Here is a 20000-nt window from a genome sequence, read left to right as displayed (position 1 = left end):
CCCACATATAATGCAGCAAATGCGGCCCAATTAAGTAAAAAACACCTGGCCCAGTTTTGGCAAAGATGAGGGACATTGATCACTGACGAATCTGAATGTGAACCTATTGTGGCCCACACATGGCAGAGCAAATATGGGCCGAATACATCACAGCAAATTTGGGCCACATTTGGAAAATATATGGCAAAGTCAGCACTGGCTAACCAGGGAGTGAACCTAAACTGGCCCACATTAAGTGCAGCAAATGAGGCCCAATTATGTTAAAACATATCTGGGCCAGTTTTGGCAAAGGTGAGGGACAGTAATCACGAACAAATCTGAATGTGAACCTAAGGTGGCCCACACATGGTATAGCAAATATGGCCCGAATACATTACATCAAATTTGGGCCACATTTGGCAAATATATGGCAAAGCCAGCACTGGCTAACCAGGGTGTACACCTAAACTGGCCCACATTGAGTGCAGCAGATGAGGCCCGATTATGGTAAAACCTATCTGGGCCAGTTTTGGCAAAGGTGAGGGATAGTAATCACTTTCAAATCTGAATGTGAACCTAAAGTGGGCCACATATGGCATAGCAAATATGGCTCGAACACATTACACCAAATTTGGGCCACATTTGGCAAATTTATGGCAAAGTCAGCACTGGCCAACCAGGGTGTGAACCTAAACTGGCCCACATATAATGCAACAAATGAGGACCAGTTTTCTTAAAAAATATCTGGGCCAGTTTTGGCAAAGATGAGGGACAGTAATCACTAACCAATCTGAATGTGAACCTAAAGTGGCCCACACATGGCATAGCAAATATGGCCTGAATACATTACATCAAATTTGGGCCACATTTGGCAAATATATGGCAAAGTCAACACTGGCTAACCAGGGCTTGAACCTAAACTGGCCCACATTAAGTGCAGCAAATGAGGCCCAATTATGTTAAAACATATCTGGGCCAGTTTTGGCAAAGGTGAGGGACAGTAATCACGAACAAATCTGAATGTGAACCTAAGGTGGCCCACACATGGTATAGCAAATATGGCCCGAATACATTACATCAAATTTGGGCCACATTTGGCAAATATATGGCAAAGCCAGCACTGGCTAACCAGGGTGTACACCTAAACTGGCCCACATTGAGTGCAGCAGATGAGGCCCGATTATGGTAAAACCTATCTGGGCCAGTTTTGGCAAAGGTGAGGGATAGTAATCACTTTCAAATCTGAATGTGAACCTAAAGTGGGCCACATATGGCATAGCAAATATGGCTCGAACACATTACACCAAATTTGGGCCACATTTGGCAAATTTATGGCAAAGTCAGCACTGGCCAACCAGGGTGTGAACCTAAACTGGCCCACATATAATGCAACAAATGAGGACCAGTTTTCTTAAAAAATATCTGGGCCAGTTTTGGCAAAGATGAGGGACAGTAATCACTAACCAATCTGAATGTGAACCTAAAGTGGCCCACACATGGCATAGCAAATATGGCCTGAATACATTACATCAAATTTGGGCCACATTTGGCAAATATATGGCAAAGTCAACACTGGCTAACCAGGGCTTGAACCTAAACTGGCCCACATTAAGTGCAGCAAATGAGGCCCAATTATGTTAAAACATATCTGGGCCAGTTTTGGCAAAGGTGAGGGACAGTAATCACGAACAAATCTGAATGTGAACCTAAGGTGGCCCACACATGGTATAGCAAATATGGCCCGAATACATTACATCAAATTTGGGCCACATTTGGCAAATATATGGCAAAGCCAGCACTGGCTAACCAGGGTGTACACCTAAACTGGCCCACATTGAGTGCAGCAGATGAGGCCCGATTATGGTAAAACCTATCTGGGCCAGTTTTGGCAAAGGTGAGGGATAGTAATCACTTTCAAATCTGAATGTGAACCTAAAGTGGGCCACATATGGCATAGCAAATATGGCTCGAACACATTAGACCAAATTTGGGCCACATTTGGCAAAAGTACAGCAAAGTCAGCACTGGCTAACCAGGATGTGAGCCTAAACTGGCCCACATATAATGCAGCAAATGTGGCCCAGTTTTCTTAAAAACATATCTGGGCCAGTTTTGGAGAAGGTGAGGGACAATAATCACTAACAAATCTGAATGTGAACCTATGGTGGCCCAGACATGGCATAGCAAATATGGGCCGAATACATTACACCAAATTTGGGTCAGATTTGGAAAATATATGGCAAAGTCAACACTGGCTAACCAGGGTGTAAACCTAAACTGGCCCACATTAAGTGCTGCAAATGTGGCCCAATTATGTTAAAACATATCTGGGCCAATTTTGGCAAAGGTGAGGGACAGTAATTACTGGTGAATCTGAATTTGAACCTAAAGTGGCCCAGACATGGCATAGCAAATATGGCCCGAATACATTACACCAAATTTGGGCCACATTTGGAAAATATATGGCAAAGTCAACACTGGCCAACCAGGGCTTGAACCTAAACTGGCCCACATTAAGTGCTGCAAATGTGGCCCAATTATGTTAAAACATATCTGGGCCAGTTTTGGCAAAGGTGAGGGATAGAAATCTCTCGCAAATCTGAATTTGAACCTAAAGTGGCCCACACATGGCATAGCACATATGGCCCGAATACATTACATCAAATTTGGGCCACATTTGGCAAAAGTACAGCAAAGTCAGCACTGGCTAACCAGGATGTGAGCCTAAACTGGCCCACATTAAGTGCTGCAAATGTGGCCCAATTATGTTAAAACATATCTGGGCCAGTTTTGGTAAAGGTGAGGGATAGAAATCCCTCGCAAATCTGAATATGAACCTAAAGTGGGCCACACATGGCATAGCAAATATGGCCCGAATACATTACACCAAATTTGGGCCACATTTGGCAAAAGAACAGCAAAGTCAGCACTGGCTAACCAGGATGTAAGCTTAAACTGGCCCACATATAATGCAGCAAATGTGGCCCAGTTTTGTTAAAAAATATCTGGGCCAGTTTTGGCAAAGGTGAGGGATAGAAATCACTCGCAAATCTGAATATGAACCTAAAGTGGGCCACACATGGCATAGCAAATATGGCCCGAATACATTACACCAAATTTGGGCCACATTTGGCAAAAGTACAGCAAAGTCAGCACTGGCTAACCAGGATGTGAGCCTAAACTGGCCCACATATAATGCAGCAAATGTGGCCCAGTTTTCTTAAAAAAATATCTGGGCCAGTTTTGGCAAAGGTGAGGGATAGAAATCACTCGCAAATCTGAATATGAACCTAAAGTGGGCCATACATGGCATAGCAAATATGGCCTGAATACATTACACCAAATTTGGGCCACATTTGGCAAAAGTACAGCAATATCAGCACTGGCTAACCAGGATGTGAGCCTAAACTGGCCCACATATAATGCAGCAAATGTGGCCCAGTTTTCTTATAAACATATCTGGGCCAGTTTTGGAGAAGGTGAGGGACAGTAATCACTAACAAATCTGAATGTGAACCTATGGTGGCCCTGACATGGCATAGCAAATATGGGCCGAATACATTACACCAAATTTGGGCCAGATTTGGAAAATATATGGCAAAGTCAACACTGGCTAACCAGGGTGTAAACCTAAACTGGCCCACATTAAGTGCTGCAAATGTGGCCCAATTATGTTAAAACATAACTGGGCCAGTTTTGGCAAAGGTGAGGGACAGTAATTAATGGTGAATCTGAATTTGAACCTATGGTGGCCCAGACATGGCATAGCAAATATGGCCCGAATACATAACACCAAATTTGGGCCACATTTACAAAATATATGGCAAAGTCAACACTGGCTAACCAGGGCTTGAACCTAAACTGGCCCACATTAAGTGCTGCAAATGTGGCCCAATTATGTTAAAACATATCTGGGCCAGTTTTGGCAAAGGTGAGGGACAGTAATTACTGGTGAATCTGAATTTGAACCTATGGTGGCCCAGACATGGCATAGCAAATATGGCCCGAATACATAACACCAAATTTGGGCCACATTTAGAAAATATATGGCAAAGTCAACACTGGCTAACCAGGGCTTGAACCTACACTGGCCCGCATTAAGTGCTGCAAATGTGGCCCAATTATGTTAAAACATATCTGGGCCAGTTTTGGCAAAGGTGAGGGATAGAAATCACTCGCAAATCTGAATATGAACCTAAAGCGGGCCACACATGGCATAGCAAATATGGCCCGAATACATTACACCAAATTTGGGCCACATTTGGCAAAAGTACAGCAAAGTCAGCACTGGCTAACCAGGATGTGAGCCTAAACTGGCTCACATATAATGCAGCAAATGTGGCCCAGTTTTCTTAAAAACATATCTGGGCCAGTTTTGGAGAAGATGAGGGACAGTAATCACTAACAAATCTGAATGTGAACCTATGGTGGTCCACACATGGCATAGCAAATATGGGCCGAATACATTACACCAAATTTGGGCCAGATTTGGAAAATATATGGCAAAGTCAACACTGGCTAAGCAGGGTGTAAACCTAAACTGGCCCACATTAAGTGCTGCAAATGTGGCCCAATTATGTTAAAACATATCTGGGCCAGTTTTGGCAAAGGTGAGGGGCAGTAATTACTGGTGAATCTGAATTTGAACCTAAAGTGGCCCAGACATGGCATAGCAAATATGGCCCGAATACATTACACCAAATTTGGGCCACATTTGGAAAATATATGGCAAAGTCAACACTGGCTAACCAGGGTGTGAACCTAAACTGGCCCACATATAATGCAACAAATGAGGACCAGTTTTCTTAAAAACATATCCAGGCCAGTTTTGGCAAAGGTGAGGGACAGTAATCACTCGTGAATCTGAATATGAACCTAAAGTGGCCCATACATGGCATAGCAAATATGGCCTGCACATAATACACCAACTTTGGGCCACATTTGGCAAAAGTACGCCAAAGTCAGCACTGGCTAACCAGAGCGTGAGCCTAAACTGGCCCACATATTATGCAGCAAATGTGGCCCAGTTTTATTAAAAAATATCTGGGCCAGTTTTGGCCAATAGGGACAGTAAATCTGATTGTGACCCTAAAGTGGCCCAGACATGGCATAGCCAATATGGCCAGAATACATTACACCAAATTTAGGCCACATTTGGCAAATATATGGCAAAGTCAGCACTGGCTAACCAGGCTGTAAACCTAAACTGGCCCATAAATAGTGCAGCAAATGAGGCCCAATTATGTTAAAACATATCTGGGGCAGTTTTGGCAAAGGTGAGGGACAGTAATCACTGGCAAATCTGAATGTGAACCTAAAGTGGCCCAGACATGGCATAGCAAATATGGCCCGAATACATTACACCAAATTTGGGCCACATTTGTTAAATGTACAGCAAAGTCAGCACTGGCTAACCAGGGTGTAAGCCTGTTAATAGTTAATAACATTTACAGCCATGTTTGCCAAATATACAGTACAGTTGACATGTAGCCTGACAAGCCAGACCCACATCAAGATGTTTGGTCTGGAAACTCATCATTGACAGCTCAATAAGAGGGGCGGATAAACGGCTGTCTGTCAAACTCCCTCTGCACGCGATAGGATAGCGCTACACCAACCAGAGCAACGAAGGTGAAGCAGAGCTCGTTGATAGATTAAACATTCGCCGTATCCGATCGGCTAAACTCCGAACACATCTTCCCTTCTTAAGAATGACTTCAGTGCTGTTCTTTGTTCTTTTCTCAGAGAAAAGCTTAACTCCAAGTCTTCCAGAGTCGCGGTCAAAGCTGATTCGAAAGACCGCCGTTCGCCAGCTTCTGTGTTTACTAGAAGCACGCAAGCGCAACTCTGGCGTCATTATTTTAAGCCCCGCCCACCAACTCTATACACGATGTGATTGGCCTGACCAGAGTTTGGTGATTACAGCTCAGAAGGGTATTGAGAGTTGCTAGACGACACTCGCGGCAGATTAGATTTGCTGCCGCTAGGGTGTGTCTAGATTTCTAGGCTAGTTGACATGGAAAATATGCCATAAATATAATTACAGTTAATTTAGATGTATAGCTAAAAATGCCCACATTTGAAAATATGGCATAATACTTTGTAACGAAATTGGGCTATGTTTGATAGGATGCAACTCTTAATTGTACAGTTTAATCTGGACAAAAAGACTATATCAGTTGTGGATTGGCCTGCCTTGTGATAAAAACAGTACATAACTTTAATTGTGTGTGTGTGTCTGTATGTGTGTGTGTGTGTGAGGTGTGTGTGTGTGTGTGTGTGAGGTGTGTGTGTGTGGGCATGTTTTTGTTAAATATAAGGACACTGATTAAATGTGTATTATGACATGGGTATGACACATGTGGGAGAGGGTGAAATATGAGGACATTACCCATGACCCCATTTTTCAAAATGCTTATAAATCATACAGGATGAGTTTTTTTTTTTGTTGAGAAAATAAAAATGCAGAATGTTTCCTGTGATGGGTAGGTTTAGGAGCAATGTGTGTGTGTGTGTGTGTGTGTGTGTGTGTGTACTTGTTTATATTATATTGTAGGGACCAAACAATGTAATATAAACCTGAGATCACCAGCCAGCGGTCCCCACAATGTAAACGGATTCATAAACATACTATGTTTTTTGAAAATGTAAAACTGCAGCATGTTTCCTGTGATTAGTGGTAGGGGCAGTGTAGGGGGATATAATGTACAGTGTAAAATCCATTACGCTTATGGAAAGTCCCCACAATTCACACAAAAAACAATGTGTGTGTGTGTGTGGTCTAGGTAAACCCTATGTTATGGGGACACAAAAATGGCAATATTTGAAATCCTTGTCCATGTGGGGATGTTTTTGGTCTCTATGAAGAAAACTAAATGAAAAATTATGCTTTTTGAAATTTAAAAAAAAAGTTTAGATTTCTCTGTGAAGGGTAGAAGTTTTAGGGGTAGGTTTAGTGTAGGGTGATACAATATACAGTTTTTACAGTATAAAAATCATGTTTGTGTGTATACTGTGTACACACAGACAGCTACAGTAGGTTGAAAATATGTGTGTGTGTGTGTGTGTGTGTGCGTGTGTGTGTGTGTGTGTGTGTGTGTGTGTGTGTGTGTGTGTGTGTGTGTGTGTGTGTGTGTGTGTGTGTGTGTGTGTGTGTGTGTGTGTGTGTGTGTGTGTGTGTGTGTGTGTGTGTCTGATTATGAATTGTTTGCAACAGGTCAAATTTGGGAACTGTTTTTAATGGTCCTGACTTGAATATTTGGCTGAGATACATTTTGAGTTGCTGTATGTGAAAATCTTTGTCATGATTTTAAGTAGGACATATTCCTGGGTCAACATATGTATATATTTATCCTGGAACACAATTCCTGTCATGAAACATAGTCCTAACCCCCTAACCCTAACCTAACCCTACCAAAGAGGGAAATGATAGGTAAATAACTAGCACCAAACCCTGCATTTAAACATAAACTTGACATAAACTTTAAGCTTGTCACTGAAATATGATTTGTTGATTGGAATGCAGGATTAACAATGTTATAAATATCCAGAAACAGTCTTGTTGAAATCACATTCACCTGTAAATGTATGGAACTGTAAGGCAGTGTCATCTTATAAACCGCTTCACGTGACCCTGATATTCTAAATTATTATAAATAAAATACTCAATTTGTCTTTCATTTTTGCTAAATATTGACTTAAATATTGAATATTATCTGTATCATATATGTCCTGTCCTATAACCTGTCAGTATATTAATTGAGATATGCATTTAAGAGTAGGCTAAATGAATGACAAATCAGCAAAACCTGCTATGAGAACATTTTATTGTTATTTTGAAGCCAACTTTTTTCAAGCCTTTTTTTTGTTATGCTTTCATTACAAAAACATTTTTTATCCCTTGCTAGAATATATATATATATATATATATATATATATATATATATATATATATATATATATATATATATATATATATATATATATATATATATAAACAATAATAATATATATATATATATATATATATATATATATATATATATATATATATATATATATATATATATATATATATATATATATATATATATATATATATATATATATTTAAAATCAACTGGTTCGAGTTCCTATTTCCGGCCCTTTAAATTTAAAAAATAGCCGCGGAAAAGGCGCCCAAAAGACGGAGCTGCAGGAGGATTATTGTTTGGAGATTTGACGGTGGAAAACGGCAAAGAAAGTTAAGGTAAGATTTAATAAAAAAAATATTGCTTCGTTTTGGGGATTGCTTCGTTATATTCAGTTGGAGTAACTTACTGCATGTGATATTAAAACGTTAGCTAATGAAAGCTACAATTGTTAGCTATCAAACATTAGTTATTTTGTCAATTCAAAACTTTTGCCATTGCCTGAAGGATTTTGTAAGTGACATAACGTTTGCAATTCAAGTTGATTATCGTTAGTTCACCTCTCTTTCATACATTTGTCACGTGATTTTTGATAATTACTAACTGCTAAATAAATGGTGATAAACTATTAATATCTGTCTGTTTCATTGCTGTACTAACGTTAGTCTATGCGGCTCTCACGTGACAAAAGTATGAACAAGGCCTAACGTTACCAGAATAACCTAAATTAATCATCTGTTTCTCATAATTTGTTATTTTGCCTGCAATATGTATAGTTTTTATTATCATTATTTTATTATTTATTTTAAATATGAAGTTGTTATCAAACTTTGCGCTACTTGAGGTGATTGCTAAATGATTTAAAGATCCAAGTCAGTAAAATGATCTGATCTTCCCATCACTAACGTTACAAAGAAGTAATCCTGGACCTGTCCTGTAGACCCGTTCGCAATTTGGTGTTGGGGGAATTTCTCATTTGAACTGAGTTAGTGGGTCCCTAGACATGAAAAATCACAGAGGTGCTCGTCCGCCATAGTGCCACGAATGACGTAGTGGTCAAATCAAATATGGCCGCCATCGGATGACGATGAAAATCCAACATATTTGTTTCTGAATGTTTATACACATGTAATACCTCTATTTTGACTAATTATGGTATGTGGAATTCATTTCTGCTATTGATATGACCATATTGGGTGATTTTGACCTTAAAGGGGGGGTGAAACACTCAGTTTCAGTCAATCTCATGTCAGTCTTGAGTACCTATAGAGTAGTATTGCATCCTTCATATCTCCGAAAAGTCTTTAGTTTTATTATATTTATAAAAGAAATATGCGCTGTACCGAGTCTTTCCGGAAAAAAACGAGCGCCTGGAGGCGAATCATGTGGGCGGAGCTAAAGAATGACGAGGGCGCAAAGCGGTGACGTCCTCAAGTGTGGAGAAACCCATCGCTATCTCAGCTAATAGATATATGATCCAGAATCAGATTCGGAGGCTGAAATAAATTAAACAGGAGAAAAATTAACAGCAGGATTTGTGTGTACTCGCAGTTTGATTCGGTTTATGGACTATTGTATGCGGCGACTAGACCTTAGCAGTAGCAAGCAAAACGGTTTTGCACGTCATACTAGTGTAACTTTATACAGAGAACAACAATGGAGTAACGTTAGCGCATTTGAATGACGAAGCACGCGATCGTGTCGTTTACTGATGTTTACTCACGCGACGATAGCCAACAGCATAGACATTTGAAGCAGTTTTACTCACCGGCTGCTTCCAAAGCAGGACCGAACCTTTATCGTTGGGACCGCTCCGTCAAAAACACACTTCTTTGGTATGATTTGGTGAAGTCCTGACAGCAGTGAACGGTGGAGATCCACTTTCCGACGCGACTGAAGCGATGTTGTGAAGCTTCCCGTCATTTCTGCGTTCAAATCGGTTCAAATGCAGCACAGCCTTCCCAGAATGCTGTGCTGAAGCGTTGAAGTCGCTTGATGTCACTCATAGGAATAAAGTGGAGCGCGGCGTGGAGTGTTTATGGGCGTGCATTTCCTTTCTCGCTCTAGTCGCGCGCTCACCCTACCGGGAGAAGAGCCCGTACGGCCCATACAAGGACCTTCCGCTCTGTCCACGTCAAGCCGAGCCATACTCGAAAAAAACTCTCCGAAACTTGTGAGAAACCGAAAGAAGTATTTTTGACACAGAAATACTCCATCAAACGTCCAACATTAGTTTTTGAAACTTTGTCTATGTTTAGGATGGGAATCCAAGTCTTTAACAGTGTAAAAAGCTCAGTATGCATAAAACAGCATTTCACCCCCCCCCCCCCCCAAAAAAAATGGCATGGTCATAGTCATTTTCCTATTTTGAAGAATCTCAAAAGACATGTACATGCGAACTAACTAAATTTATAGTCTGCCCTTATACTGTGTATTGTGTATACAATCCTAGACAGAGTTCACAAAAAATAAGAGGACAAGATTTAACTTTTCTTGTATTTTACCAGGAGTATCAAAAGATACTTCTCACTTCATCTCACTATTGAACATCGCACCAATTGATCAACAGTGAGCATGCTATCATCTTGATGCGTCACTGACAAAGACAGTGGTTAAAGGACATATTCTGACTGGAGATGACTGTATGAGCAACATGGGGACTAATCATGCTGCTATGGCTTCTGACCCAGTGCAATACTTAGCCAACTTTGAAGAGGCAGACACCTTGACAGAGCAAGATGCAGCTAAGACATTTGATGATTTCCGGATAGAAATCTACACCAGAGGAAGTTCTGGAATTGATGCTCTCCCTTCCACAAGTAGTGGGATCAGAGGCCACATCCAACGAGGGGCTTTTCTGGTTCATACGACATGCCACTTGCTTGCAACTTTGGCACACCCCTGCCATCAAAATGTCTGAAGCCCATACCACCAAGTCTGCTCACAGTAAAGCCTCTTTCACACTGCGATTCTGGCAAATACACGGATAATCCGACCCGGCATTTGTTCCCGGGCCGCTAGATTTGGTCCATTCACACTGTCAGCGAAATACCGTAATATGTGCGCTTTCACACACAACCCGTAACGGTCCCGGGTCGAGTTGACACGTGACATCCTGATGTGACGTATAACGGCGAGCGATCTCAGCTTCAGCGCGGATAGTAAGGAGCTCCGTGGTCTCGACTTGTGTCCAGTTTGCGCACATTTCTGCTTGTTTAATTTTAGTTTCTTTTGTATACGAACACTCTCTGCGTTTAAAACACAGACGAGCTCTTCTGGCACTGCAGGGTTGTGTTATTGAAAAAACAAGCTCTAGGAGTCGCACGATAACTACGTACACGTTGCGGCATTAGTTTCGGCTTTTGTTCACACAGCGCTCGTCCCGGGTCGAATCCCGCAATATTACTAGGTCCCCGACCCAGGTCGAATTCGATAATCAATTCCGGGACGTGGTTGCTTTCACACAGAAGGCGACCCGGCAATGTTCCGGGAATATTGCGGGTCCGACGTGCAGTGTGAAAGGGGCTTAAGTAAGTGTGCAGGCAAGTGTGACAATCGCCGATGTGGCTTTTGTGCTGCTGAAGTTCATGCACCATATTCTGCCATGGAAAAATCATCCTGTAAAAACCCATCCCACTAACATGCATGAACACATACAGTACACTTTGAGAGAAATCAGACTATATGGTGCACTTTTAGTTCATTTGAAATGATGTAATTTGTATCAGTTTTATTGCTTCTTTAGCTTAGAAATCTAGACACACCCTAGCGGCAGCAAAGCTAATTTGCAGCCAGGGTAGTCTAGCAACTCTTCGTTGAATTGTGAGCTGTAAAAAAAAAAACTCTGGTCAGGCCAATCAAATTGTGTATAGAGTCGGTGGGCGGGCTTAATATAATGACGGCAGAGTTGCGGAGGTTCCGCGTGCTACTTGTAAACAAAGAAGCTGGCAAACAGCGTTCTTTCAAATTGGCTTTGGCCGCGACTCTGGAAGACTCAGAGTTAAGCTTTTCTTTGAGAAAAGAACGGTACTGAAATCATTCTTAAGAAAGGAAGATGTGTTCGGAGTTTTGCCGACCGGATACAGTGAAAGTTTAATCTATCAACTAGTTCCACTTCGCCTTCTTCGTTGCTCTGGTTGGTTGTAGTTCTATCCTATCGCGTGCAGAGTGAATTTGAAAGACAACCGTTTATCCCGCCTCTCAGATTGAGCCCTGTCAATGGGAAGTTCCCAGGCCCAACATCTTGTCAGGCTATTACTACATAGTTTTATTTGCACCCAATTGTTTTATTTTATATCATTGTACTAACACCCAATTAAACTAAAACTTCAAAGAGGATGTTTATAATTGTTACATTTCTTCTCTTTATGTCTTGTTATAATTAAAACAAATAATTGAAGGAAACAATAAGTGACTATAAAGAAAAAATATTTTTTTATAAAAAAATATGTTGACCTTGATATTTCAATGACAAGATGATCCTTAATGTTAAAAAAATATTAGCAATGAATGTTAAATGTCAGATTTAGTAGAATTAAACTTATTGCATCTGGCTTTTATTCCTAATAATGGCCAAGTTATGGCCAAGGTCTTCTGAATAGGAAAATTACCTTGACCATGCCTGTTAAAGGTCAAAATTCAACCATTATGGTCATAACAATATCAGAAATGAATTCCACATACAATAGGAAAATGGAGGTATTACATGTGTATATACATTCAGAAACATAGAAGTTGGATTTTCATCATCATCCATCGGCGGCCATATTTGATTTGACCACTACGTCATTCGTGGCACTATGGCGGACGAGCACCTCTGTGATTTTTCATGTCTAGGGACCCACTAACTCAGTTCAAATGAGAAATTCCCCCAACACCAAATTGCGAACGGGTCTACAGGACAGGTACTGGATTAAGTCCTCCGAACTGAAAATCACATTGTCTTCTGCTGAAAAAAAAGCATAGACCAGCATGATTTCACTTTCACTCACTGTATACCAACCTGCAGTCAGTTCTGTATGGTCAACGTATTTTCCCAATTATAATGTTATAATTATAATGTATAATTTTGAAATTCATCTATGTATAAATTTGACATTAAACTGCACTAACTAGTTGTATTACTTGTATTACAGAAACAACAGGATCACAGAGCAAGCGAGTAAGCTGTAGAATCCCACTCCAACAGATGGCTTCAAATTGCAAGTGAGACAGAGGGAGAAGAGAAAAGGAGTAACGAAAATGGACACGCAAGTAATTTACACGGTCTATTTTACTAATTGTTTGTAATCATTTGGAGTAAATCCGGGACTACACTTCACTTCACTTGTTAGGTCTATCTCATCTATTTCATCTTTGTTAATAAAAATTAGAAGAAATATGCAATAAAAACAGTAATAGAAATTGTATATATATATATATATTTTAGGGATGCAACAATACAGTTAGTCCACGGTTCAATACATAACCTTACTTTGGTTTTTAACCACGGTTTTCCGGTTCGGTTCGGGTTTTTTTTTTGCTCTTCTATTCTTAGGTGACAGGAACAGAAAAAGGTTAAGGAGAAAATGGTTTTTATTGCAATACTCTTTCTTTATTTTACTTAAAAGACTTGAAAACCCTTACTTAAACTTAAAACTTTACATAAAAAAATGTATACACATTCCCAGTGTATTGTATTAAATAAAATAAATATATATAAAGATTTACAGTGGCAGCTCAGAGATGTACAGTAGCATTTAAGTATGAAATTGAATGAATAAATGTAGAGTGTAAACGTAAATGCGGGTAAACACCCTTAACTTTAGTGCATATGATTGGATATTTGCTCAAATCAGCGCATAGACTCAGGCAAACCATTAAAAAAAGAGCAGAATAAATAAAGAGGAATATTCAAGGGGGTAATCTAGCGCTCGGAAAGCGTTCCACCCATAGGGTGTTTAAATATTTTCTCCCGTTGCTTTTGGCTCACTATGGGCTTCTCCCCATTCTTCTCCCTTGACTTGATCAGACCATTGCTAACCAAGCCATCACCTGCTGTTAGCATCCCATTGACTCCCATTCATTTTTGAGTCACTTTGACAGTGAATAACTTTACATCAGAGACGTTTAAAGACTCCATTTGTCCATTGTTTATTTCTAAAGAAACTCGACAATGTATAAAAGGCTCCGTTACCTTGTATCTTACACTATCGCCCCGCAGAAGCTGTTTTTGTAAAAATAGGCTAACTATTGCGTCATAACCAACGCGACTCTGTCGCACAGTTGAGAAATTACCGTATAGACCTGAGGAGACGCTCGCAGGCAATCTTTAGCTGTCTATGAGACAGTCGGGGGGACGTGGAGACATAAAGTCTGATAAAGTCAAGGGAGAAGAATGGGGAGAAGCCCATAGAGAACCAAAAGCAACGGGAGAAAATATTTAAACAACGTGATTCAGATTTCACTTTCCACAACTACTAGAAGACTCACAGCTGTCAGACAGGAGGCTCACGTCACATCTACGTCCTCAAGCTCAGTCTGAGCCGGCGCAGTTCGCTCAGCCATCAGGAAGTGAGTGCCTCTGATTGGCCTCATTTTTCCGCCGTTGAAGTCAATGGGATAGCTCTGTCCATTTCTTTTACTGTCTATGGGAATATTTCAAACGGGGGGAAATGGAAATAAATAATTAAATGCAAAACCGAAAAAACACAATTCACCAGCGCATATTGAACCATGAATGCGTACCTAACGGTTCAATATTATATTGAGTATTGTGGCATCCCTAATATATATATATATATATATATATACAGCTCTGAAAAAAATTAAGAGACCACTGCAAAAAAACTAGTCCTCAGAGTTGGGGAACATTGTCAGAGCAGAAGGAAGCACGTTTTCTTCTACACTCTAAACACGTGAATGGACCTTTTCAAACAACTCAATGTGTGGGTTTGTCCATTTTCAACCCAACTTGGGTTGTTATTAACCCAGCATTTTTTAGACTGTAGGACAACCTTGTACGTGGTTTAATTAATGCGTCCTTCACAAAGACAAGTCTGCCCAATTCAAGCATTGCTGAAGCACTCCCAGATCATCACCGATCCTCCACCAAGTTTCACAGTGGGTATGAGACACTGTGGCTTGTAGGCCTCTCCAGGTCTCCGTCTAACCATCAGAAGACCATGTGTTAGACAAAGCTGAAAATTGGACTCATCAGAGAAGATGACCATACTCCAGTTCTCTACAGTCCAATCCTTATGGTCTCTTGCAAACCTCAGCCTGGCTCTTCTTTGCTTCTCATTGATGAAGGGCTTTTTTCTAGCTTTCCACAACTTCAGCCCTGTCCACTGGGAGCCTGTTTCGAACTGTCCTCGCCGTGAACTTCACCCCAGCTGCCTTTTGCCATTCTTTTTGTAGGTCACCTGAGGTCATCCTATGGTTGTTGAGTGACATTTGAATGAGTTGGTGGTCATTCCAGTCAGTGTAGAGTCGTTTTCGCCCTCTGCCAGTCTGTAACTTTGTTGTCCCCAATGTCTGCTGCCTGACCTTGTTCTTATGAACCGCCGTCTTTAAAATTTTAAGGATGGAAGCAACCCGACGCTCACTGTATCCCTATGCCAGTAAAGCCAGAATATACTTGTAGGCTTCCATACTTGTAGAGATGCTGATTTAAGAAAAAAATTGCAGTGGTCTCTTAATTTTTTTTTCTCCCAGAGCTGTATATATATTGTAGTGTTTTACTTATCTAAACTTTTTAGGGAAGAAAAACAAATAATCAAATAAAATAAAAATCAATGTTTAGTCTTTAGTGTGTTTATTACAAATGAATTGATCATTATTAAAGCTACAAATGTAGTTCAGTTAAGAACAGTGAGTGATTACCTTTTTTCTTTTATTGTTTCATTAACATAAATATAAAGACCTAATTCACAGATCTAATATAATGTTAGACATCATTTCCCCAACTGCTCCCCAAATGTTCACTTAAAACTGCATTAAGTTAGCCTGACAAGCCAGAGCCACATCAGGAAGTTAGCTCTGGGAACTCACCATTGACAGGACTCAGTCCGAGGGGCGGGATAAACGGTTGTCTTTCAAACTACCTCTGCATGCGATAGGATAGCGCTACAACCAACCTTCTCGGAACCTTCTCTGCCGTCATTATGTTAAGCCCCGCCCACTGGCTCTACACACAATGTGTTTGGCCTGACCAGAGTTTGGTTTTTACAGCTCAGAAGTGTATTTAGAGTTGCTAGACTAAACTCATGGCAAATTAGATTTGCTGCCGCTAGGGTGCGTCTAGATTTGTAAAATAGCATTATGTAACATTTGCAGTAAGATATCCCAAAACCACTAGGCCAATACTACATATTTTGTTCAGTTGAGAACCTTCAATATCCCAAATGTTTCCAACTATTTGTAAATCGTGAGAAAATTGCTATTTTAACTAAGGAACCGGGACGTGTGAGGGCGTCGCCTAACGATGTCATCATATCTCTTAACCCTCGGTTTCTGGTTTTATTCTGCTGATACGCTTTACTCCGACTGTAGTGTTAACAAGTGTCACAGCAGCCGCTGAGTGAACGCACAGAGTAACGTCATAACATAATTTAAAACTCACTCAAATGTGTTATATGATAAACAGAGCTGCGTTACCTCATACTCATTACCAGAAAAGCAGAAATAGTGCCGGCGACTATGGCATAATCAAAGTTTTTCGCGCTGCTCGTGAGGCTTGTGTTGTTCATCTCATTAACAATCACTCCAGCAGCCTTGCTCAGCTCCACAACACTCGCTACTGCTCTGCTTCACACTGCAGTAACGTTAATAGGGATGTAATGATAAATTGTTATATCGCATTAATAAAATGTGACTATATGTATCGTTGATGGAAACGATATGATTTGCAATATAGTTGTTTTATCCAAGGCTCAACTTGCTGTAGTAAACCTATTTATAAGGTACAATTTACCCAGACACAAATTTACAAATGTACCTCAAATGTAAATTCTGTCATAATTCTCACCATAATGTCGTTTTTCGTTTAACTTCCAAACACAAATGAAGATATTCTTTATGAAACCCATTTTAAAGTCCATTACTCTCAAACTTAAACGATGCAAAAAATAAAGTAATCAAGTGGTCTAATCCAAATCTTCTGAAATCTTCAAGTCTTCTGAATAGACACAATGGCTTTATGTGGTGAAAATATTTAAAGCTACACTGTGTGATAATTTCCCCCATCTAGTGGTGAAAAGGTATTTGACCAACCAGTGATTATTAGTTTCTGTTCCTCTCAATTCCGATTTTGTTTTAACTCCTACAGTGGCCAATTTAGTCCAAGATTAACATGGCATCCAGTTCAACCTCGTCCATGAGTGCCATCGAGTGTTAAAACGCGAAAGGCGAAGCTTGAATTTACGGGTATGTCCCTCTTTGGCTACTGTACTTTCAAGATGGAGGGGCAACATGACGACCGGCACCCCTCACCCGTATGTATTTTCAATGGTATATTATAAACTTACGATAATACTTTATTACTTGAAAGAAGTGCATTACATCACATTACATACATTAATTAGCACATATTTTTGAAAGAACTAAGTGTTTTTAGCTAAGAATAAACTAAAAAAGTTACACAGTGTAGCTTTAACACAGTGAACATTCTGTAGTAAACACAGACGTTCAAATGATTGCGTGACGTGCGAAAACAACATGAAAGTGAGGTAAAATTCTTGGATGAGCTAAACATTTACAGTTTAAGAGCGGCCATTTTGACACACTTTCATGCGATTAGAACTGTGATTGATTGCATTGATCATCTGAAATGCATGCACTGCTGGAATGACCCTCTTCAAAGTGAGAGCGCAAACATTATTTAAAGTGGCACTCCTCCAAAGTCAAAGTGCAAACACCATTTAAAGCGGCAATCCTTAGTGAAAGCGCAAACATAATTTAAATCACCAGATCACATTTAGTTTTAGTAGTATGATTATTCAAAGCAGTTTAGATGGTTCATTCTTATACTGCATTAATAGCAGGAACAGCAGGACATAGCGAGCATGAGCAATGCTGCCTGCATTTAAAGTGTGAGTAATTCGTGAGGGATTTTTGTTTTTTAATTTACAGAGTTTCAGTGACACTATTACATTAATAATCTCATTACATAGAATCATACAATGACAAAACATAATGTTAAATATAATTAATAATAATGCAATGGGGGAATATTTGTGGGTCCTGATAATAATACACAAATAATAATATAATAACAATAAAAAAGTACAAAATAAAAATAAAAACTTTATTTCGGCTTATCGGGATACATATCGTGTTGGGAGTTCAGTATCGAGATACATATTTAATCGTGACACGAGTGTATCGTTACACCCCTAAACGTTAATAATCACTTCCATGAACATGATTTCTGAGTCCTATCCCGATTTTTTTCCTACCGGCTGTGAGGTGAAGACCACATGTCCCAAGATCTTTCCCAAAACTGACCTGATTGTCGCTTGTGCAGATTAATATTAAGATCTGTTTGATCTTTCTGAATTGTAGAAATTAACCAAATGATACAAGGATCAGTAGTTGTTTCTGCACTGAAAGTAAATCCAGACACGATTAAAATCAACGTTTGGGAAGCCAAATTTTCAGTATTTTTTGCACAAAATAATAAATCATGTCAATAAAACCCTAATTTTAGTGTTTAGGATGTTATAATCTATATACATAAAAGTGACATACACATTTTTATATAAATATGGCAGCGATAAGGTACAGTAATGGTTTTATTTGGTGTATTCTTTGCTAACAATCTTTCATTCTTATCCCGAGGTTACCATTGTCAGCTGGATCTGCTCCAAATCCAGATCAGATGGTGGACCTGCACCTAGACATCAACGCAGCCCTAAATGTCAACAGATAACATGTCAACTAGACAACTCCTAGAGACGGATCCCCTGTGAGGAACTTGCTAACAGCCATCAACACAGATCCTCTGTCCTCTGCACAGACCCCTAAGGCCAGCTTCAACTCCATGTCGGCATGTTGTATCCTGATCTTCAAGCTGGTGGATCTAGATGAAATATTCTGAATTATTGCAATCCATAGTCTGACTTGTAATGCAGCCTGAATCATATTCACACCATGTTCGTTGGCCAGAGACAACTGGTCCCCCAACTCAGCCTGGTTTCTACCAAGGGTTTTTTCTTCTCCATTTCTGTCACCTGATGGATTTTGGGTTCCTTGCCACTGTCGCCTTAGGCTTGCTTAGTTTGGGACGCTTAATATTCTACAATAGGGGTGGGCTATATACTGGTAGATATGATTAACTGGTAGAAATGTATCAACTGCTACTGATTTTGGACCATCATCTCTATCGTAGTTACGTTGCTGTTCTGCTTGTGTGGTAATGACATCTTATCATCTGCCTGCATTTTTAAGCATTATGGTTAAAAAACAAGGGATTTTAAACTGCTAAAGTGCAGTAAGCAGTGAAAGACACCTCATTTGACGACATGTGCACGCTGTCAGAGAGACTGTTTCTAAGCACAATTTTTTTGTATCATTGGCAGCAAGAATTACAAAATGTCTATGGTATTTCTAATGTCTATATAATATTGATTTAATTGCACTGATGCTATTGGAGGAGAACTGAACTGCGCTGGATCATGTTTTCTGCAAAGCTGCTTTATAGCAAATTGAACTGATTTCATAATTGATGAACCTTACACAGTTATTGAACAGAACTGAATCAACACTGACCTGACTTCAGCTGTGACACTATTTTCTTTTTAGGGCTGCTTTACTGCAGAATTTAACTCTTTTTGAATAATTAAATAATTATTTTCATGTTTATTCCTGTAAATCTGTTTTGAAACTTTATAAAGCATTAACAAAGAAAGGTAACTTGAATTGTGCAATGGCCTGATTGTGGACCAGATTTGGCAAACAGCATGTGGGCCACATGAGGATTGTGTAAAAGACCAACTGTGGCCCACATTAGGGTCAGTTCTGGTTTATATCGGCCAAAGCAAGGTATTAGATCTGGGCCTGACCTGGGCCAGAATTAAATTTAACTGTGAGCCATATGTGGGCCATTTCTGCTTCATGTGTTTTGTTCATGGC

The 20000-nt window shown here is 39.9% G+C and overlaps 1 long non-coding RNA gene across 1 annotated transcript; it reads left to right on the top strand.

The window, feature by feature from the left end:
* Positions 1-8150: 8150 nt before the first annotated feature.
* On the top strand, positions 8151-19276 carry LOC137084958 (uncharacterized). Its single transcript, XR_010906853.1, has 3 exons — positions 8151-8227; positions 13025-13142; positions 18708-19276. It is a non-coding gene; the product is annotated as an uncharacterized lncRNA (long non-coding RNA).
* Positions 19277-20000: the final 724 nt, after the last annotated feature.

Source organism: Pseudorasbora parva, chromosome 8 (genome assembly GCF_024679245.1).
Source record: "Pseudorasbora parva isolate DD20220531a chromosome 8, ASM2467924v1, whole genome shotgun sequence".
NCBI classification, from domain to species: Eukaryota; Metazoa; Chordata; class Actinopteri; order Cypriniformes; family Gobionidae; genus Pseudorasbora; species Pseudorasbora parva.
The sequence above is the reverse complement of the archived record's forward strand: the minus strand, read 5'-3'. Positions and strand labels throughout refer to the sequence as shown.